Below are 18167 nucleotides of genomic sequence, written 5' to 3' on the forward strand. Positions count from 1 at the left end.
GTCCCGGACCCGGTGGCTTAAAACTCACGCCAGGCGCGTGTGCGTGCGTGCCCAAGATCCCGAGAGGAGAATGGAGGAGAAGGGATTGCGGCGTGACCATCCCCCCTGGGGGGTGATTTCTCGCTTTCTGTCTCTATGTCTCTCTCTGTCTGTCTGGCGAGCGCACGCACCCTACAGTGAAAATCTCTCCAAAAAAAAAATTCTATCCCCAAAGACGTTTCTGTAAAGATCCTGGCCAAATGCTGCTGAGCTGCTTTCCACAGTTGCATCTCAGGTGCCTCTGTGTATTTACTTTCCACTTTGGATTAACCTGGCTCAGGCACTGTTCTGGAGACCTCAAAATACTATGGTGACACAGAGGTTCACGAAGCTGCCTGCTCTGTGCAATTCTTCTCTGAAGAATATAAGGGAATACCGTAGTCTGTAGTGTGGCTAGATTAGGTCTTGGGAAAATCTGAGATGAAGAAGTACAAAGAGAAACAAAAACAGGCATTTTCAGTCCAAATATGGACCAGTTCGGGGCCAGTAGATAGTGTAGCAATTGGGTTGATAGACTCCCACATGGCCAATCACGTTTGATTCCTGGACATGGTGGCTTCAAGCTCACACTGGGTGTGTGTGCATGCGTGCCCAAGATCCCAGGAAGAGAATGGAGAAGAAGGGATTGCCATGTGGAGTGAAATCACAGCCCTGGAGGGTGATTTCTCACGTTCTGTCTCACTTTATCTGTTTCTCTCTCTCTCCAGCAACAAACATGCTCTAAGGCAGAAATTTCTTTAAAAAAAAAAAAAAAAAAAGAAAGGAAAGAAAAGAGAAAGCCAATGAAAGGAAGAGTGGCTAGATCAATAAAAACAATGAACTGCAGGATCATAACAGGTACCAGGTTATTATTGCCAGGGACTAACATTGCTGCAATAGGCTGTTGGGGAATGGGAGACGAAGAAGATTCAAGAGAAACTGTTTCTCCGTAGACCTATATTAAAAACTATTTGATCATATATGACCATGTTTTGGAAAATCAAGTTTTTGTGTGTACCTTTATGAAAACACTAAACCATTTTGAACACAGGTAGCTTGAAATAAGAGAAAATTCTCCAGGCTTGTTCTTTTTGAGGTTATAGGAACTAATGCACATGCTTTGCATTTCCATGTGACTGTTAGAACTGATTTGAAAAATTCTATTAAAAATTTTATATTTTATTTTAAATTATGTGAATCTAGAGATTAATTTAGGGAGAATTCTCATCTTATTAATATGATTTTCCTGGTCCATAGACATAGTATTTATTTCTATTTATCAAGGTGTTTGTATTCTATAAGCAAAAGTTTTAGTTTTCAGTGTAAAATGTCTTGACCTTATGTTGTCGTCCTGATCCTTAAGTACTTTATATTTTTCTTGCTATTATAAGTGAAATATTAAAAATGCAATTTCTACTGTGATAATACAAACTATACAATAAACTTTTGTACATTGTTCTTATATCTCACAACTGGGCTACAATCAAATTTTAAGAAGTTCCCTCTATTCACAAGGTCATAATAAAACCATCTGTGGGGTCAGCAGGTGGTGTGGAGGTTAAGATGCTATACTCCCATATGGCCAACAGCGATTTGAGCCCTGGACCCAGAGGCTTGAAAATCACATTGGTTGTGTGTGTGTGTGTGTGTGTGTATGTGTGTGTGAGTCCCCAAAATACAGAGAGGAAAATGTAGGACAAGGGATTGCTGGACTGGGATACCTTCCCTCTCAAACAAACAAACAAACAAAACAAAACAAAACAAAAAACATGTAAATTGCAGCACAGGAATCCCCCCTGGGGGGGATTTCTCACTTTCCCTCTTTTAGCTCCCTCTGGTGAGTGCATGTACTCAATGGCAAAAATCTAAAAACAAAACCAAAAAAACTCTGTGTTCACAGTTTCTACACAGAATATTTTAATGACTGTATAGGAAAGATAGTATAATATGTATTATAGAATTGCAAGGCCAACAGAATAGTTTCAAGTATGTTCTCCTCTGTTCTGTCTTTGGAAGAGTTGATGTAGAATAAGTACTATAATTTCTCATTTAATGTTTGGTAGAACTCACCACTAAAGCCATAATGCATAAGGCCAGCAGGTGGTGTGGTGTTCAAGCATTGAACTCCCTCATGAGTGACTGCAGTTTGAGTCCTGGACCTGATAGTTTGCTTTCTCTCTCTCTCTCTCTCTCTCTCTCTCTCTCTCTCTCTCTTTCTGTCTATGCTGAGCACACCTGCCCTATAGCAAATTATTTTATTTTATTTTATTTTTGGAGAGATTTTTGCTATAGGGTGCGTGCACTCGCCAGAAAGACAGAGAGACAGAAAGCATGAAATCACCCCCCAGGGGGGATGGCCACGCCACAGTCCCTTCTCCTCCATTCTCCTCTTGGGATCTTGGGCATGCACGCACACGCACCCAGCGTGAATTTAAGCCACTGGGTCCGGGTCTTGAACCTTGGTCGACTACATGGGAGTCCAGCAACATAGCCATTATGCTAACTGCTGGTCCCATGATTTTGAATTATTAATTCTGCATATAAATGTTAGCCTTATTTTTATTGCATCTTAGAAATTACACACTTATAATCATAAACATTTCTTAAACATTTTGTTTTACTATTCTTATGTGCAGCAAAACATTTCATCAAGTTCTTCTATATATAATGTTCACAGACATTTTTTTCAATGTTTATTTATTTATTTCTTCCGTCAGTAAGAGAGAGAGAGAGAACTTCTAACAAGGTCTTGACAATGCAATACTACCTCCCCCCAGCTTTTTTTTAAAATTATTTTTATACATTCAATCACATTATTTAGGTTACAAAGTGAACATGTCAATATGTGAACATTTCTCTCCAGTCCAGTTGATCAAAATATCGTCAACAGATAACATCACATCTCCTTGTCCCGTCAATGCTCTGCCTCTGTATCCCTCTTCCAAATGTCCTTCCCCAGGCCACACTCCTACACACACACACACACACCACATCTGGCATTCACACCCATCTCTTGTGTTTGTACATCCTTTAGTCAATCAGTTTCAATCATAGAGTGCAGACACTCGGTATATATTAAGTGGGGATATACATGGCTGAATAGTATTCCATAGAGTATATGTGCCACAATTTTTCAATCCATTCATCCATATGGGGGCATTTGGGCTGGTTCCATGTCTTGGCAATTGTGAATAGTGCCACAATAAAAGTCGATGTGCAAGCACTTTTCCAATGAAGAATTCTTTCCTTTGGGTAGATACCAAGAAGTGGGATTGCTGGATCATATGGAAGTTCTATTTGTAGATTTTTGATGAATCTCCAAATTGTTCTCCACAGTGTTTGGACCAATTTACATTCCCACCCAGCAGTGTGACAGAGTTACCCCTTCACCACACCCCCACCAACACATCATTTTTTTTTTTTTAATCTTAGTCATTCTGACTGGGGTTAGGTGGTATCTTATTGTTGTTTTGATCTGCATTTTCCTTATGATGAGGGATGTTGAGCATTTTTTCATATGCCTTTTTGGCTATTTGTATGTCATCTTTAGAGAGTGTTTTCAACTTCTCCCATCTTTTAATAGGATTGATCATCTTTTTTCCAAAGAGCTCCTTGAGTTCCTTGTGTATTCTGGTTATCAGTCCCTTATCTGATGTATAATTTACAAAATCATTGTCCCATTCTGAGGGCTGTTGATTCACACTAAATAAATGAGAACCAAGACACAAAATTAATATAGGGTTATGCGATTTATCAGACATGGAGATAAATGAAAATTAGAATAGTAGTGCCTATGTAATGCAGAAATAAATAAGTTAAAGGAGGTTGAGAACCTGATGGAATTCATTCCTGCAGTGATAGGCATGTGGAGATACATGTTTATTTTTGCATTCTGGCATTATTTATTTTATTATTAATGCATGATTATTAATGACATAAAGGGATGTTATAGGGATGTTAGAGCAGTAACAATACAGTCAAATAAAAAGATAAAATAGGAATTCAATTTAGAGCTATTTATTTGACATCTTAATTTGTGCCAAATTGATTGTTAGCCTAAAGAGTATATGAATAAATTAAATATATTACAAAATATTTTTGCTCAAATTAGAGAAAAATTCATAAGAAGAAATATTAGCATAAGACATAGGATTATTTGAAAGATTGCAAATATGCAAATGAATGCCAATTTAAGAACAGGGAAAGAAGAGGAAATACATCTGCTCTGATGCATTTCATTCTGAGTAATGTCATTTCAGGAATGTGAATTACGCACAAGATAAGAACCCTTGCCCCTACATTCAAGGGCATCCTGAACTGAATACACAGCTGAAATAAAGTTCTAAAGGGGAGATATTTTAGAATATGTTTGGAAAATGGTGAAGGACCCAGTGTAGATAGGCAAAAGCATGCAGGCAGAGGAAGAAAGAAAGAAAGAAAATACTCAGGGTGAGATGGAATGATACCTTATCCCAATACCTAAAATGAGTTTCTTTTACACCTTCTATTACATTTCACATGTGTTAGTTAAGGTGATCTTATGGTTTTATGACACATGTACACATGTATGGTCCTTTTTAATAGCTATTTATTTTTTTAAAAGAATTATTTGTGTATTTATTTATTTGGCCAGAGAGAGACAAAGAGAGAAAGGGAACATGAGAATATATATATATATATATATATATTATATATATATATATAGAGAGAGAGAGAGAGAGAGAGAGAGAGAGAGAGAAGGAAAGGAAGAAAGTGAGCTGCCATGGTCAGGACTCAAACCTCAGTTGGACATGTGGGAGTAGCACACCTTAAACACCATGACACCTGCTGGCCCCTAGATATTTCTATTATATAGTTTTGTGTTTTTTTAATGTATATCAGAGGAGTAAGAAAGAGAGGGGGAGTTGGTGAGAGATAAAGACAAGCACCCTTAAAAAGTATTGTCACTGTGATCTAGCACACCACTGTTGGCTTTCTCAGTTAGCCAGGATACCAGGGAAACATGTCTGTTGTGCACGTCATCCTGGAAAATGAACTAATGTCTTCCATGTGGATGCAGCTGTGCTTGAGCAGTAGTAACCGCTGTATCAATTATCATTCTTTAATAAAAACTAAGCATTTTTAAATGCAAATAGCTTTGACACAGAGATAAATACTGAAGAGTCAGTATAGCACCCAGGTCTGTCTGTTCCTAAAAGTTAGTACAAAACCGCATAGTTCTTCCAGTGTAGTGAGTTCTGAGATTAGCACATTATATCTGGACCAATTTTGGAATATTTCTGATTAGTACAAGACAAAACTTTTGTGTGTGTGTGCGAGGGGGTTGATATAAAACAGAATGTGCTTAAGAAGGACATCTTTTACATTCTTCCACTTCAAGTGACTACATCCAGAATCTAACCACCTAAATTGCAAATTGCAACCAGAATAACATGTATCTTTGGTTCGTAAAACCTCAAAAGTCATTTAGTCCAATTCCCCAAGAACACTTATATTGTTCTGATAAATCTTGAACAGTTATTATGCTGGAAAATAAGGTTGAAAATATAATGAATATCTCTTATTTATTTTGATTCTGAATGTGACATTAGAGAACACACCTTCTGTATGATAATTTTTATGTCTTTGTTTCTCTGGGTGTACATGAGGGGATCCAGCATGGGAGCAATCACAGTGGGAAACACAGAGATTTCCTTATCCTTATTCTCACTACCTACAGGTAGCATGTAGATATAAATACAGAGCACAAAAATAAAACTACAATTACATGAGGGCTACATGTTGAGAGAGCTTTGTGTCATCCTGCAGAGGACCTCATCTTAAGATGCTATAAAATGAGTATGTAAGAAGCCAACAGGACAAGAAAAATGATAACTATCACCATTCTGCCATAGCAACGACGATACTAGCAACATGAATATCTTTTGCAGCTAACTGTAGAAGAGGCTTCACATCACATGTGTAATGATTTATCTTACTGGGACCACAGAAAGGTATACTGAGTACCATCAGCAGGAGAGCAATAAAATGCCAGAACCCCAAGCGCCATGCCACAGCAATGAGCAGGTTACACCTCTTCCGGTTCATGGTGACCATGTAGTGCAGGAGCTTGACAATGGCAAAGTAACAGTTGAAGGCCATGGATATGAAGATGAATATTTCCACACCTGCCAGAAGGTGGGCAGTAAAGAGCTGGGTCATACAGCTGTTATAGGAAATGCTTTTTCTTGCTGCAGCCAGGTTTCTTATTAGGCAGGGAACCACAGTGGAAGTGTAGCTGATGTCCGTGAGGGAAAGATGGCAGAGGAAGTAGTACATTGGCAGTTCAATCACATGGCTTCAGGTGATTGTGAGTAAAATGATGGAGTCCCTCATTAAGACTGCCAGGTAGCAAAGCAGGAAGAAGAAAGAGAAAAGAAGCTCTACTTGCTTATTTTCCCACAGCCCCATGAAAACAAATTTTGTGACATTATTGTGATTTCCCATGAAGTCAAGGTCAGTCCAGAATACACAATAGAAACTCAATTCATCTGAAATGATACAGAACACAATACATTTTAATAATTTTTATTAAGTTTTAGAGATTTGTATAAATTGGAAATAAAAGATTTTGATGATATCAGATTCATTACAAACTCAATCTTTTAGACCCCTTTTAGATTAAAGGCATCATTATATTTCTTTATTTTGGAACTTTTTATGCCAGGAACTTTTATAACTATTTCACTTGCACTTAATGCTCATAAAACCCTAATAGGTACTATTCTTCTAGTCATGTTATGTATAAAAAAAATAGAGAAACAGAAGAGTTATGCTAATTACAACAAATCATTAAAATATGAAGTAGCCTTCAGATTCACTCTTCTTGTACAGAATTACTTTGGCAATAAAGGGTCTTTTCGGTTTACATACAATTTCTATGATTTTTTTTCTAAATAAGTGAAGAATGGTAACTTGATTGGGATTGCATTTAATATGTAGATTAATTTGAGTAGTATTGACAATTTGATTATATTATTTTTTCCAACCTAGGAACATAGTATATCCTTCCACTTTTTTGTGTCATTTTCTATTATTTTATTATTTATTTATGTATTTAGATTTTCATGGAATATATACACTATGGAATACTACTTGGCCATAAAAAATGATGATCCCTGACATTTGGCAGAAAGTGAACAAATATGGAAGATTTACTGCTAAACTAAGCAAGCAAAACTATGAAAGAGGGGCATTGCATATCCCCACTCAATATATACCAATTGTCAGCAATGAACAATTGGAAAGTATAAAGACATTAAGAGCAATAGTAATATCAGAGACAGTGTGAGAGGAGGGTGAGAAATAGGGGAGTGTAAGAGAGAAGGAATCAGGGGAAACAGAAAGAAGGAAAACATTTATGGGACACAAAATGAAATTTGTTGATGATAATGTGTATGGTAGTACCTTCTACTGAACCAATATACAGTGTACTCATGATAAGAAAATGTGTTTGGTATGCTGTAAATGATACAAAGTAATTGAATGTAAAAAGAAAAGATGGGGCCAGCAGGTGGTATGGTGGTTAAAGGCACTGGACTCCCACATGGCTCACCATGGTTTGAGTCCTAGATCTAGCAGCTTACTTTCTCACTTTCACTCTCTCTCTCTTTTTTTCTCTCCCTCTGTCCCTCTCTGGTCAAATTAAAATAAGTAAATAAATAAATAAATAAATAAAGTTTAAAAATTAAAGAAAGAAAAAATAAGTTAAAATTATGTGTATCGTGATACTCTTGATTTGATCATTGTGAACTACATGGATAATTTGAAAATCCATTTTGTGTGAAATAGAGATGAACAACAATTAAATGTGAATGATAAATAATAAAATTAAGCAATTACGTATTAATAACAAAAACGAAGCATATGTTATATAAAGTACTTATGCTTCCAATTTGCCAAATCCATAGAATAGTCCTATTCTTCCAAAATATGTTGGAAAGAAATAAACTCCTATAAATGGAAGTAGATACAAATATTTTCAGATATTAATGGTTTCACCTATTGTGTATTTCATGCTCTACTACAAGAAGATGGGTTAAATAACTCTGTTAGGCACAGAAGAACTTAACAACAACAAACAGCATTTTGGAAGAATCTATGAGATAAAGGGTATAAAAAAAGTAGGGATAATGGCTGATTAAAATTATAGAACAAAACTGTAAAACAACTAGAGAATTAAAACTATAGGGAACCAGCAGTTAGCGTGATGGCTATGTCGCTGGACTCCCACTTAGTCGACTGTGGTTCGCATCCCGGATCCGGTGGCTTAAAACTCAGGCCGGGCGCGTGTGCGTGCGTGCCCAAGATCCCGAGAGGAGAATGGAGGAGAAGGGATTGCGGCGTGACCATCCCCTCCAGGGGGTGATTTCTCGCTTTCTGTCTCTAATGTCTCTGTCTGGCGAGCGCACACACCCTGTAGCAAGGATCTCTCCAAAAACAAACAAACAAACAAAACTATAGAAGGTCCAAGTCATGGTTAAGACTATTTCTCTGATATTGGTGCACACTTCAAAATCTCTTAACATTTAGCTCCAGGACTGTTTTACTTATAATAGTCTCACATCAAATGAGAAAACAAAGAACTATGTGGGAAAAGATGCTTCAAAGAGGTTCCCATATGGCACTGAGAAGTCTCTGACAAACTACTTCATACTGTAATATACAAAGGTCTCATTCCATTCTTAAATCTTTTTTTTTTTTTTTGGAGAGGTTTTTGCTACAGGGTGTGTGCGCTCGCCAGACAGACAGAGAGAGACATAGAGACAGAAAGCGAGAAATCACCTCCCCAGAGGGATGGCCACAGTGCAATCCCTCCTCCTCCATTCTCCTCTCGGAATCATGGGCACGCATGCACATGAACCTGCTGTGAGTTTAAAGCCACTGGGTCTGGGACACGAACCACGGTCGACTACATGGGAGTCCAGTGACATAGCCATTACGCTAACTGCTGGCCCCATTCTTAAATCATTTCTAATGTTTTAATCTGTAAAAACCTTCCAGGTCTCTTGTGCATCTACACCCACATCTCTCGCACACACGCACACAAACACACACACACACACACACCCTACCCACATATACTCATAGATAGGGTATTAGGAATGAAAATTTTGAGTCTAACATTTTAAATACCTTTCAATTAAAGTGTGACTTCCAAAAGACTCTTCCTCAAAATATAAAATTTTTGAGAGAGGTCTCTGGAGGAATTTTTTCCAACGGTATGTCAGTTATAGTTTGGCAAGGAAAAATAGAAAAACAAAAAAAGAAAGCCTTAATGTTTCATTCTTGGAAGGTGGGATTTACAATTAAGGTCATAAGATTATATGCAGTGTAAAATTTTATCAAAGGCAAGTTTTTATCTTTTTTCTGTTTATTTAGCTATGATACATATAAAAATAAAAATTTTGATTAAAATAAATGGGTGTAATTATTAGATTATTTATAGTAAAATGTTTACATACCATGTATTAAGTAATAAAATATTTTTGGCCATTGAAATAACTACTTTTCATTTATTAACCCATTTCATCTTTACCACAACCCAGTAAGGTATATGCTTTATATTATTGTCCGTGTTTTGCAAAGACGAGAGCCCAAGGTTACACAAATACCAAAAAGAAGGTTTGTATCTCAACAACATTTCTGTAGTTAGAAAACTCATTCTTTTTCATGAGGTTTATCTTTTCATTATTATAAATAGAGGCTTAAAGCCTTAGATCTCAGATTAATTTGCCCTCAAATTATCATCCAGATATTCTTGATTTCCCTTTCTTAAAAATAATCACCAGAAAAATATTTCAGAACTTAAAAATGATCATTTACTAAAATCAAATTTTACATAAAAATGTTGTAAAGCCCTAATAATTTTTTCTAATTAAAAATAGATGTATAGGGGCTAGCAAATGGCATAGAGATTACATCACTGGATGACCGCAGTTTGAGTCCCAGACCAAGTTGCTTGAAACTCCTGCCAGTCACGTGTGTGTGTGTGTGTGTGTGTGTGTGTGTGTGTGTGTCCAAGATTCTAGGAAGAGAATGGAGGAGAAAATATTGTGACATGGCCATCCACCCTGGGGAAAAATTTCTCACTTTCCTTTCACAGTCTCCTTCTCTTTCTCTCCAGTGAGCAAATGCACTATATGGCAAATAAATACAAAACAAAACAAAACAAACAAACAAAAACAAACAAAAACAAAAATTTTTTTTAAATAGATACATATATAATAATTCTCACTTCTGCAAGACTGTTCATTTCTTGGAATATTAAGATTGCCCTTTAAGGAGGAAATTTTCTATGAGCATGACATGAAATAGCAAAATCGATGTAGGAAGCAACTTCCCTCTGCCATAAATCTTTTAAGGGATAAATTGCTGGGAATGTTTTAAATTAAAAGACAAAGGGGGATCTGATGGAAAAACTCTCATGAGCATTTTATTGCAGGAAATGCATGGGCAAGTACAATTGTAAAAATAAACCAATGTTATTAAAGTGGACATGTAGATGACCTTAAGGCTTTCTTCTTTTATTTATCTTTTCAGGTTATCTAATTAGCATTTCAAGATTAATGTAATGCTATAGATCTAATAAAATATTACAAATACTTTTGCCATATTTCTTCTGTCTTAGAATACTTTTCTTTTTCTTCTTCTTTTTTTTTTTGAGAGCTTTATGCTATAAGATGTGTACGCTTGCCAGAAAGACAGAGACAGAGAGGCAGATAGCAAGAAATCACCCCCCATTGGAGATAGCCATGCCGCAATTTCCTCTCCTCCATTCTCCTCTTGGGATCTTGGGCATGCACACACACACACAATCCCAGCATGAGTTTAAGCCACTGGGTCTGGGGGACTCCAACCGCAGTAGACTATGTGGGAGTCCAGCGACATAGCCATTATGCCTTCTGCTGGTCTCTTAGAATAATTTTTTCAAAGACCGATGCTGTTGATATTTACCAGGGTGCATGATAGTATATAAATAATGTTTATCTAATGTGCATAATATTTAATAAATTTTGAATTATATATCAAGTTATATCAATGCACTAAAAGAGCATAACAGAATTACTATTATCTTTATCAATAGAGAATCATTGACTATTTACCATTTTTGCTACATTATTAGGGAGATTTGGAAAGAGTTTCTCAATATTTATTTAGGCCCATTGAAATTTTAGAAACCTGCTGTATATCCACTCAACAAAGTATTCAGCCTCTAAAAAGGGATGAAATACTAATACATGCTGTAACATGGATAAATCCTGAACACATTATGAAAACTTGAACATATCAATAGCAAACAAGGAAATAGCACTTGTAGTAATCTAAAACATCCCAAATGAAGACCTCTCAGAATCAGAAGGCTTCACAAGTAAATACTACAAAACATTCAAAGAATTAATATCAATCCTTCTTAAATGCTTCCAAACTGTCAAACTGTTGATCTCACTTCAAAATTATTTTTGTGATATCAACATCAGGTAGACAACAAAATCATAAAAAAGATGCCACAGGAGAAGGAAATGAGAGACCAATGTCTCTGATGAACACAGATGCAAATATCTTCAACAAAATATGAACAAACCATATTTAATAGCATATTAAAAGCATACTATACCACAGTCAAGTGGGACTTATCCCTGAGAAGCAAATACTGTTCAACCAATGAATGTGATATACCATTTTAATAAAGTGAAGGTTAGGGGCCAGCTTCAAGTCTAGTGGTTAAGAAAGCTGGATTCTATATGAATGACCACAGCTGGAGATTCGTCCTCAGTAGCTTGAAAAAAAAAAAAACACAACAACAACAACAACAAAAAAACACCAAGTGAGTGTGCATGTATAACCAAAAGCCAGCAGGATGCAGAAATGGAGAAGAAGGGTTTGAAGTATGACCACGCTCCACTGGCTGGGTGATCTTCTCCCTCTCTACCACTCTCCCTCTGGTTAGTGCACATGTCCTCTGAAAATTAAAAAAAATAAGTTAAAGTTAAAAATTATTTGAACACCTCAAGTAATGCAGTAAAAGTCTTTGACAAAATTCCACTCCTTTTTCATGATAAAAATCTTATTAAAGTTTATTTTCAGGGGGCCAGTAGATGGTGGAATGGTTATGTCATTGTGTGGGCAGTGGCTATATCTGAGCTAAATAATAGTGACCTTTAAAGATGAGCAGAGCACAGACTCTCGTTTCAGTCCGTGCTTCACTGCCAGCATGATAAAGGAAATTATGTTCCAGTCAGAGAAGACCAGGTGGGACTTATTTAGATCAAGGCATGCAAGATGCTCCACAGCTGCAGTTGGTAATAGAAGACAGCTGGTTTTACCTTCCATTTCTCCTTCCTCCATTGCCCTATAAAATAATAAACCTGGGAAATGCTCAGGACTGAGGTGTTCTCCATCAGAGATGTCTGATCCACCTGTCCCTGCTTTTCTCTACTTCTGTATCTGTGTCTGTGTGATTATTCTTTCCAAAATCCACTGTCACTCCCACTCTGGAGGAGGTCTCTTCCCAGCTTTTTGCCTAGCAGTTCTTGGCACTGCTGGACTCCCATGTAGTCCACGGGCACGTGTGCATGCATGGCCAAAATCCCTAGAGGAGACTCGAGGAGAAGGGATTGTGGTGTCGCCATCCCCCACCCCTCTGGGAGCGATTTCTCACTTTCTATCTCCCTGTCTGTGTCTGTATTTCCAGCGAGAGCACATGCCCTATAGAAAAACTGCTTAAAAAAGTTTATTTTCAGGACCAGCAGATGGTATAATGATTACATCATTTGATTTCCACATACACTGTGGTTTGAGTCCTGGACCTGGTGACTTCAAACTCACACCAGGTGTGTGTGCATGTGTGTCCAAAATCCCAAAAGGAGAATGGAGTAGAAGGGATTGTAGTGTCTCTCCTTTCTGGGTAGTGATTTCTCACTTTCTGTCCCTGTGGCAAGTGCACATGCCTGAAAGCCAAAAAAAAAAAAAAAAAAAAACCTCTCTAAAAAAAAGATTATTTTCAATCACAATATTGCAGGTGTGTGTGTGAGAGAGAGAGAGAGACATCCTTAACTGAGTTTTGTCACACCATTGTCTTTCCTCAGCACTCCAGCTTATCAGGATCTTGGCTATATGTCGAAGTGCTTGGCATATTTTCAGACCAAGTCAGGGATCCAGACTCACAGTTGGACATGTGGCTTTCAGCACTGCCATTCAGTTTGCTACTGATTAAACTACCAGCCTGGGGTATAACAAAAATCTCTAACTTATTAGGTATAGAATTGAATTACCTCAATGTGATAAAGACTATATATGGGAGGGAAAGGCAGAGTTAATGTTATAATCAATGGTAAAAAAATAAAACCTTCTCTAAGATCTCACGACTTCTACTCAATATGGTACTGAAAATCCTATATGAGCCATTATGTAAAAAGAAAGAGGGGTAGAAAAAAAGAGAAAACAACTCAGAAGTATTTAATTCATATTCATAAAGAAATAGAAAATATATATTTGTAAGTCATATGACCTTATATATAGAAAAGTCCAGGGGGCTGGTAGGTGGCTTGATAGTTAAGGTGCTGGACTCCCTTATGGCCAACTGCATTTTGAGCCCCAGACCTGGCAACTTGCTTTCTCACTTTCCCTCTCTCTCTCTCTCTCATCGTACTTTATAAAAAAGATAATAATAAATAAAATTAAACAAATAATTCTTTTTAAAACTCTGAACAGTACACAGTAAGTTAGAATCAATAAATTCAGCAAGTTTTATTTACAAAGTTAGCATAAAAATTATGTTACATTTCTATACACTAGCTAAAACCTACAAAAGTAAAGTTAATAAAAACAATACTATTTACATAAGCAATACAAAGAAACTTGGGTATGAATTTATCCAAAGAAGTAAGAGACTTGTACACTGAAAAATTATAAAACACTGATGGAAAAATCAGAGTAGACACAAATAAATAGATCCAAGATTTCTCCTTCATCAAATTTCTCATCTTCTTTCCACTCATATTATTAATTACTTTTTGCAGTTCCTCATTTTCTAAGAATAAAGGAGAATATTCTTTATCTTTCACATCCATAATCTTTAACATCCATCATCTACTTTCCTTTTTAGCTTAGCTTCCTCTATGTCTGCAATAATGGTAAATAGGCAAATTAGGCTTTTAGTTAACTCAGATGATCAAATGTACATGAGTGATTTCCTGCCTTGTGTGTTATAATTTCTCTCACGTGTATACTTCCAGTAGAATCTCCATTTAGAGTGATCTTTAATAACAGCCTACCAAATTTCTTTCTGATCTGTACAAGCAGAAAACTTCAGGCTTAAGCAAACATCGAAATGAATCATAAAGAGAAATTCAAGGCCCTTTAATCAATTTCCAGATTTGAGTCAGTCTACAGACCTAGATAGAACAGGAAAGGGAGTTGGATACACTTAAGAAAGGATTCTGGTACATTGCCAAAAATTTAAAATGTTAATCTTTTTCATAGACTTCACCAAAGAGACCTATGATCTTTCACAAGGGAAACTGTATGGTGAAATAAAGGGCACAATCAGACTTTTCCAGACCTGTTGGACACTGGTTCTAAATTGACACTAATTTCAACAAAACTATGGTCCTCTAGTCAGAGTGAGGACTTACGGACTCAAATCTGTCTTCCGGTGAGACAAGAGGTTCCTCAAACTCATCCTGTGGTTATTTGCCCAGACCTGCAATGTGCAATTGGAATAGAAATACTCGATGCTGATAGCATTACCACATTGGTCCCCTGACCTGTAGAGTGACAAATATTATGGCGAACTGTGACTCTTAGGTCCAACAGAGTCACCTAAAGTACCCACAGAAAGTACTACTTGAGACATAGAGACATGAGTCGAGAGAGAATGGGAGAGACCATACCAGGGCTGCACCTGTCAAGCTTCTCTCATCCTCCATATTTATTAAGGCAAAAGAGGAAGGAAGTTAATATTAGAGAAAGCTGCTTCTCAGAAGATTAGAAATATAAGGGAAATGTCTGGAACAGGTTGGTTTTGATAAGGGGGACTGGCTAAATGCTACCAGAAGCTGAACAGAACACCTCAAATTTGGAGATCACATTCATCAGATCGCACACCCGTCTAATGACCTTCTGTCGTTTTTCAAGCAGGAAGGCAAGAGGTCAGGCATTTTCATTATTTTCCCTAAGCCCTCATTCAGGGTAATTGGCGTCCTATCCTGAGCAGAGAGGCAAGAGGTTTGGTGTTTTCACCATTTTCCCTGCAGTCATTTATTCAGAATTCATAAATCCAATGTGTTTTAGAAGCATGGTGTTTCTGCTGTTTCCTAACAGTAGAAAAGGTAAGTTAGAAGCCACTAGAACTACCTTTACCTGGGAAAATAATAAACCAAAATCAATACTGCATTCCTGAGGGATTGAAGAGATACATGCCACTATCAAGGACTTTCAGGATACAGGGATGATAATTCCCACCATATACTCATGCAACTCAACTATTTTTCTTTTTCAAAAGAGATAAATTTTGGAGAATGATAATAGATTACCACAGGCTTAATCAGATGGTGGCTCAGATTGCAGCTGCTATACTAGACATGAATATATTGTCCAAGTAGTTAGCATATCCTTTGGCACCTGACATACAGTTAATGATCTGGCAAATGCGTTTCTTCTCCAAATCTGTCAATAAAGATGATTAGAAACAGTTTTCTTTCATCTGGAAAGTTCAGCAATGCAACTTTGCTGTCTTAATTATGAGGATGTCAATACATCAGTCGTATGTCATAATGTTTTTTCACTGTGAACTTGCTGCCTTTTCCTTTTGAAAGATTTCACACTGATCCCTTACACTGATGCACACTGACTGGACCTAGTGAGTCAAGAGTAAAATACACTCTAGACTTACTGTTTAGACATTTGTGTATTGGAAAGAAGGAAATAATTCTGACTAAATTCAAAGTCCTTTTACCTTGGTGAGATTTCTAGGGTTTCAGCACTGTTGAAAATGTCAACATATTCCCTTTAAGGTAAAAATATAAGTTATTGCATTTGACCTTTCCTACAACATAAAAAGAGGTAGAATGCCTGGGCCAGAAGATGGCATTGAGGTGAAGATGTCTAAATCCCACATAGCTGACTATGTGGTTTGAGACCCAGACCTAGTGACTTGAAAAACATGTTGGCACATGTGTGTGCATTCCCCAAATCCCAAGAGGACAATAGAGGAGAAGAGATTGCAGTATGGCCATTACCCTAGGGAGTGGTATGCTTTCTCACCTTCCTCTCTCTTTCTCTCTGTCTGTCTTAGGCAGGTGCATGTGCCTGATAGCATAGATAAACAAATAAATAGCTAGATGGATGGTACAATGCCTAGTGGATGTCTTTGGATTTGAGAGGCAACATATTCTTCATTCAGGTTGGTCTCTTCAGTTTATTTAATAGATAACTCAACATCTTCCAGTTTTGAATAGAGCCCCGAACAAAGGAGGGTTCTGCCTCAGGTCTAGGCTGCTGTACAAGTGGCTCTGCCCCATAGGTAACATGATGCACAAGAGCCAATGGTGCATAAAGCATCAATGAAAGAGTGAGATGCTTTTGATGACTTTAGCAAGTTTCTACAGGTGATTCACAGGGCAAATCCTTAAAATTTTGGAGATATTGCTGCCCTGCTTTGCAGCTTACTGCTCTTTTGAAAAACAGTTCTTGATCTGGTATTAAGTCTTAGTAATACTGGAACATTTAACCATGCACCATGGAGGGACAATGCAACCTGAACTGTCTATTATACAATGGATGTCATCTGGCCCATAACATTAGTTTCAAGTGGTGGTGGTATATGTTTCATTCGGCCTGAGAAATCCCTGAAAGCACAAGTGAATTCCATTAAATGGTCCAAATGCCCATGACATGTTCTATGGTTTGAGTATGTTTCCTCTAAAATTCAGGTATTGAAACTTAATGGTCAATGTGATGGTATTAAGAGGTGGGTCCAAAAGGCAATTAGGTCACAAGGATTCCTTCCCTTATAAATGAAATTAAGGCCCTTTTAAAAGAAGCTTAATGTAATATTTAGCTCTGTCTTGTTCTTCTGCTTTCCATCAGTCTGGAAGATTCCTCAGCAAGGAATCATCTTGGAAGTAGTAAGCAGTCCTTACCAGACAACCAAACCTGATTATTCCTTCATCTTGGACTCTAGAAGTATGACAAATAAGTTTCTGTACTTTAAAAGTACCTAGTCTCAGGGATTTTGTTACAATAGCACAACTGTACATGACAGTATCCTTCCTTTCTACCTCACCTCCTCTCTCCCAGACTGTGCAGATGACCTTGAAAGGAGTTGACCATCTGAAATATAAGACATAGGCCTGGAATATAGTTTTGCATAATAGACAGGCATTACATCAAACTAGAGAGTGATATCACTACAACCTCTTTCTGGGATATCCGTAAAGAGGGGCCAGCAGATTATAGGCATGTTGAAGGCACTGGACTCCTACATGGCCGATCACGATTCTAGCCCCCGACCCAGAGACTTGAAAATCTCTACAGCGCATGTGTATGTGTGTCCTAAATTCCAAAAGTAGAATGGAGGAGAAGCGAGTATGGTGTGACCATCCCTCTGGAGGGGTAGTTTCACACTTTACCTCTCTCTGTCTCTCTCTGTCCTTTTGGCTAGAACATATGCCCTATGGCAAAAACCTACCAAAAAGAAGAAGGAGGTGGAGGAGGAGAAGGAAGAGACTGATGAAGGAAAATCCTCCCTGTGAGCAAAAATTTCAAGGAATGCAACTGGTTGTTCATCTTGCCTGGAAGATGAAATAGCCAAATGTGAAATGGTATTCCTATTTAGGGAAAGTCAATAGTTTTTCTGGACGCTCAAGGATTTTTAAGAAACATAAATGGAAAACAGATAGGAAGAAAATATATGAATACATCTCTCTGAATAGGAACAAAAACATGAAATATTTGTGTCTCATGTGAATGCTCACCAAAAAATGATCTCAGTAGAGCAAGGTTTTAATAATTAAGTAAATAAATTGACTTGTCTGTGTATACCATTTCATTTTTCCCCAGTCATCCCTGTCACAGCTCAGTACATTTATTTATTTATTTGTTTGTTT

The 18167-nt window shown here is 37.2% G+C and overlaps 1 protein-coding gene and 1 pseudogene across 3 annotated transcripts in view; one reads left to right on the forward strand and one right to left on the reverse strand.

Annotated features, from left to right (window-relative positions):
* LOC102503201 (olfactory receptor 4C11) overlaps window positions 1-18167 on the forward strand; it is a 40999-nt gene that overhangs the window by 2010 nt on the left and 20822 nt on the right. The gene's annotated exons all lie outside the window — the stretch shown is intronic.
* LOC106734795 (olfactory receptor 4P4-like) lies at window positions 5579-6559 on the reverse strand (annotated as a pseudogene).

The sequence above is a fragment of the Tupaia chinensis genome, unplaced genomic scaffold, assembly GCF_000334495.1.
Source record: "Tupaia chinensis unplaced genomic scaffold, TupChi_1.0 Scaffold000220_1, whole genome shotgun sequence".
In the NCBI taxonomy this organism is placed as follows: Eukaryota; Metazoa; Chordata; class Mammalia; order Scandentia; family Tupaiidae; genus Tupaia; species Tupaia belangeri.